The 6,083-nt window shown below is 38.9% G+C and overlaps 1 pseudogene; it reads left to right on the top strand.

The window, feature by feature from the left end:
- Positions 1 to 502: 502 nt before the first annotated feature.
- Positions 503 to 1,334, top strand: LOC105548869 (annotated as a pseudogene).
- Positions 1,335 to 6,083: the final 4,749 nt, after the last annotated feature.

Raw genomic sequence — 6,083 nt, forward strand, 5'->3', positions numbered from 1 at the left:
AAAAACATGATGTTATTCTGATTGCTCCTTCCTGGGAAGTGTTTTTCTCTCTAGAAGTTAGTGAATCCTCCCTCCATCACTGGTATTATGATATTGCATAATAACGTGCATTGGTGTGGTACCTTTTTGTATTTCCTGTGCCACTAGAGACTAGAAATTATTTGCTGATTTGTTTAAGTTCCCTATAGATTCTGGTTATTAAGCCTTTGTTTGATGCATAGTTTGCGAATGTCTTCTCTTGTTCTGCAGGTTGTCTGTTTACTCTGTTGATAGTCTCTTTTTTTATGTGCGGAAGCTTCTTAGTTTTGTTAGGCCCCACATGTCTATTTGTGTTTTTGTTACAACTGCTTTTGGGGACTTAGCCAAAAATTCTTTGTCAAAGCCAATATCAAGAAGGGTATTTCCTAATTTGTCTTCTAGAATTTTACAGTTTGAGGTGTTACATTTAAATCTTTCATCCATTTTGAGTTATTTTTTGGCTGTTTCCATGCCTAATGCAGCCATGGCTCCTGGTCCCACAAAGTATCTGAAGTGGGTGGCAGCTCCAAAGTAGTGGATGCTGGATACATTGACCAGTGTATTTGCTCCTTGTCAATCCACCAGTCCTCATAAACTGAGAGAGTGTCTCTCCCTCATCATTTTCCTAAGGAATAGACTTAAGTATGCCCTGAGAAGAAATGAAGAAGATTTGCTTGCAGCGATTCATTAAGATAGATGGCAAGATCCAAACTGATATAACCCACCATGCTAGATTTATGGATGTCATCAGCATTGACAAGGGAGACAATTTCTGTCTGCTCTATGACACCAAGGGTTGCTTTGGTGTACATCATATTACACCTGAGGAGGTTAAGTACAAGTTATGCAAAGTGAGAAAAATCTTAGTGGGCACAAAAGGAATCCCTCATCTGTTGACTCATGATACTCATACCATCTGCTACCCTGATCCCCTCATCAAGGTTAATGAAACCATTCAGATTGATTTGGAGACTGGCAAGATACTGATTTCATCAAGCTTGATGCTGGTAACCAGTGTATGGTAACTGGAGGTGCTAACTTGGGAAGAATTGGTGTGATCACCAACAGAGAGAGGCACCCTGGATATTTCGCCATGGTTCACGTGAAAGACGCCAATGGCAGCAGCTTTGCCACCTGGCTTTCCAACATTTTTTGTTATTGTCAAGGGCAACAAACTATGGGCTTCTCTTCCCCGAGGAAAGGGTGTCCACCTCACTTTTGCTAAAGACAGAGACAAGAGACTGGTGGACGAACAGAACAGTGTGTTAAATGGTCTCTGGGTGACTTGTTACATCTTTGTACATAATTTAAAATAATTCAGCATGACTAAAAAAAAAAACTTGTGTACAGTGAAAACTAGGGGCCCAGCTTCAGTCTTCAGCATATGACTACCCCGTTACCCTAGCACTATCTATTGAATAGGGCATACTTTCCCCTTGTTTTTGTCAGCCTTGTTGAAGATCAGATGGTTGTAAAATAACCCCATTTAAAAATAGGAGAAGGGAACAAACAGATATTCTCAAAAGAATACATATAAGCAGCCAAAAAATATGAAAAAATGCTCATCACCACTAATCATTAAAGAAATGAATATCAAAACTACAATGAGATATCATCTCACATCAGTCAGAATGGCTATTACTAAAAAGTCAAAAAACAACAGATGCTGGTGAGCTGTGGAAGAAGGAGATGCTTATACACTATTGGTGGGAATGTGAATTGGTCCAGCCACCATGGAAAGCAGTCTGGAGATTTCTCTAAGACCTTAACACAGAACTACCCAGAAATCCCATTACTGGGTGTATATCCAAGGGAAAATAAATCATTCTGCCAAAAAGACACATGCATTTGTATGTTCATTGCCACACTATTCACAATAGCAAAGACATGAAATCAACCCAGGTGCCCATCAATGGTAGATTAGTTAAAAAAAATGTGGTATGTATACACCATAGAATACTACACAACCATTAAAAGAATAAAGCCATGTGCTTTGCAGCAACATAGATGCAGTTGCAAGACATAATCCTAAGTGAATTAATGCAGGAACAGAAATATCACATTTTCACTTACATTTAGGAGCTAAACATTAAGCACACATTGACATAAATATGGGCTCAATAGACATTGTGGACTACTAGGAGGGGGAGTGAGGGAGGAGGGTGTGGGTTGAAAAACTACCTATTGCGTACTCTGCTTACTACCCGGGTGTTGGGATCTTTACCCCAAACCTCAGCATTGTGCAATATCCTCATGTAACAAACCTGCATATATGCGCCCTGTATCTAAAATAAAAGTTGAAATTTAAAATAAAATATTAAAAATGAAACTAAAAATTAGGCATTTGAAATTAAATTATCACTCTCTTCACATATGAGATCTTCACCCTATACATTTAATGATTTTTTTCCTTATGTTTTATCTTTTTTCTTTCTGGAATACCTAATAATCTGATGGTTGACATCTGGATTGATTTTTCTGAATATTTTATCACTTTTATTCTATTCCAATTACTTTGTTTTGTTTCCTGAAATATTAACTTGGTTTTATTTTTTAACATTTCTGCTAAAATTTCAAATGATAATTGTCTATCATATTTGCAATTTCATCATTTTCCTCTTTCTTAGATGTTTATAGATGTATTATATCACCTTGTTACTCCCTAAGACAGATTTATACTTTTTTATTTGTTAAAGTTCTTTTTTCTGCATTAGTTCTGGTTCTACTAGGTTTTAATTTTCAGTTTGTCTCTCTCTTTCACGTAATAGATCTTTCTTTCTTTCTTTTCTTTCTTTCTTCTTTCCCTTCCCTTCCCCTCCCTTCCCTTCCCCTCCCCTCCCCTTCCCTTCCCTTCCCTTCCCTTCCCTTCCCTTCCCTTCCCTTCCCTTCCCTTTCCTTTCTTCCTTCCTTCTTTCCTTCCACGTTATAGATTTTCTTAAGGATAAGATATCTGATTATCCTTACTTTTCTATATATATTTAAGAAGTAGGTACTTAAGAGACTTATACTTTTGGCCATAATATAAGAAAAGGGACCATATTTACTCTCCCACCTTAACAAGTAAGACAAATAGAAAAGATAAGACACAATGCTTTTTAGATATTAGACAACCTGCAAACAAATGAAATTTAGTCTATAAGTGCCTCAACTCACTGTCTAGAGCATTTCCAGGGTGTTGTACAGAAAGTGGAAACCCAAAGAGACCCCAGTGATCTCAACAAATTGAGGAGACAGAGTCTGGAGTATGGGCAGGACAAGGTGGCTAGCAATTGTGGGACTAAATATCCACAAATACTAAAGAAATAACATATACAAATATATACAATTAATATACAAATATATAGACAGAGAGAATTCCAGGGAATGTCAGAAGGTCTTCTTGAGTCATTGGCTGAATATGTTTGGCTATAGTGAGGAAATTATCCAGCTCATGGAAAGAATGGTCAGAAAGAACTATAACAATCCTCAACCATACATAGAGTCAGAAATAGTTTGTGTTCCCACCCATTAGAAAAAAGTTTTATCTTAGAGGTGGGGCTAAATTAGCTATAAAAACTCTCCTACATTTGACCTAAGAAAGCTTGAAAGCAAGTCTCAAAAAAGCAATTGTATTCCAAATAACTTAACTGCATTCTAGATAAAACATAATAAAACATTGTGAAAAGTACAAAGTTGGATAATATTTCAAGGTTCTTTTCTTGATAGAATAATAAGACAGAAATTCAGGAAGGATATAGAAGTTTAAAAAACACTACAAACCAACTCGACCTAACTGATGTGTTTAGATTATGTCCCCAACGAGGGCAAAATACAGTGATTCCTTGGAATTTGAGGGTTTCATGATGCCCTACAGATACCAAAATCTGCAGATGCTCAAGCCCTTTTTATAAAATATTTTAGTATCTTCATATAACCTACACACACTTCTATATATTTAAATTATCTCTAAATTACTTATAATAACTAAATACCTAATACAATCAAAATAGTATGTAAGTAGTTGTTATATTGTTATTTTTTAAAATTTTCTATTATTCGTTGTCATTGCATTGTTATTTTTATTGTATTTTTTCCCAAATGTTTTTGATTGGCAGTTAATTAAATATGTGGATGCAGAACCCACAAATATGGAAGAGGGCCAACTGTATGCATTCTTTTCAAGGGCACATAAACATTTTTAGTATAGATCATGTGCTAAGTGGGGGAGGAAGATGGCAGGTAAGAGACAGGACTAACATGCAGCTCCCACTTGAATGGACAGAATAGTGTGTGGAGACGCACATCATGAATTTTTACTCCAAGAACCACCACAACTATGTACCAGGAAAACCAAAAGAATTCACAGATTCTTTCAAAAAACCAGCACACTGCTGCAAACTTCATGAGACAGGTGAAAAACTATGAGTTCCCAAAATGCAAGGGGGAAAACCAGCCTCAGAACACACATCTCCACTAGTGAATCTGAAAATCCAGATCATGGGAAAAGGATTTAACGTTACCGAGAGCTGAAATTAATTTAGGGGGTCACACAAAATATAAAATTAGAAGCAGTAAGAAGAGCCTTGTAAGTACTTCCAGTCTCCAGCTCGAGTCCAGGGAGGCCATCCCTGACTATATCTCACAGGGGGCCTCAGGTAAGACAGCCAGCAGAATTAGGGAGGTGCCACAGGGTGAAAGAAGCTTCCAACTGTGTTTTTATAATAATTTCCACTGGGCATGAATTTTCTGGAGCAGAATCTGGAGGGGAGAATGAGAACTGCTGCAGATTCGAGTGCAGGAGCAGCCACTAACATTGTAAGTAGACAGGCAGAGATGAAGTCTGAAAGCCATGCTTGCTTTCTCAGCAGGGAAGATTATGGCCTGGGGCAAGCTCTGAGTCCTTTATGCATGCTGCTTTGATATAAACTTGGCACCGTTGGCAGAACACTGTGGGAGCAAGACTATCTCACCAACTGCATGGCAAATGGGTGAGGCCTTTTGCTGCCGGCTATCCTCTACTTGCCTGGTGAACTATATGGCACAGGAAAGGCAGCCATAATCTCCTCTGGAACATAACCTCATTGGCCTGAGAACCATCTCCCTAACCCCAACAATGGCTGTGGCAAGCCCCACCCAAAGAAAGTCTGACCTCAGACCCACCTAATCCTGCCATGACCTGATGGCATTTCTCTACTCACTCTGCTAGCCAAACACAATAGACAGAAACTCTTGGGAGCTTTATGATCCAACCTATCAGCTGAGAAACCAGGGGCTGGCCAACAAGGGGCAAGCTTTTATCCCTCTTCTACTACTGCAGCTGGTGCTTTCTTGAAAGTGCCATATCCTGGCTAGAGGCCAACCAACTCAGGCCATTAGAACAACTCACGACAGAATAACACTGCTCCCAGGAAGGAGAAAACAACAGCTAATTCCACTACCTGCAACAACCTGGCTAACCGAAGACATGAGTCTATCCATGTGATAACTTCACTGCTAGCATAACCAGCATTCAAGAAAGTCAGCACACTAAACATATCTACAACCAAGGACTCTCAAAGTGTCTACTTCACTCCCCTGCCACCTCCACCAGAGCAGGTGCTGGTATCCAAGACCTGAAGATGAATCACATCACAGGACTCTTTGCAGATACTCCTCAGTACCAGAGCCTGGTAGCCCCACTGGGTGGCTAGGCCCAGAAGAGCAATTGCAATCACTGCAGTCTGGCTCTCAGCCCCACCCCTAGGGGAAGGGGAAGAGCACCACATCAAGGGATCAACCCATGGGACAAAAGAACCTGGACAGCAGGCCTTGAGTTCCAGATCTTTCCAATGAAATAGTCTACCCAAATGAGAAGAAACTCGAAAAGTAAATCTGTTAATATGACAACATGGGGTTCTATAACACATCAAAAAAAAAAAAAAAAAAAGTCACAGTAGCTTTCCAGCAATGGATCCAAATCAGGAAGAAATCCCTGAATTGCCAGATGAAGAATTTAGAAAATTGATTATTAAGCTACTCAAGGAGATACCAGAGAAAGGTGAAAAACATCTTAAAGAAATTAAAACAATACAGTATATGGATGAAAA

The sequence above is a fragment of the Mandrillus leucophaeus genome, unplaced genomic scaffold (assembly GCF_000951045.1).
Source record: "Mandrillus leucophaeus isolate KB7577 unplaced genomic scaffold, Mleu.le_1.0 Scaffold424, whole genome shotgun sequence".
In the NCBI taxonomy this organism is placed as follows: domain Eukaryota; kingdom Metazoa; phylum Chordata; class Mammalia; order Primates; family Cercopithecidae; genus Mandrillus; species Mandrillus leucophaeus.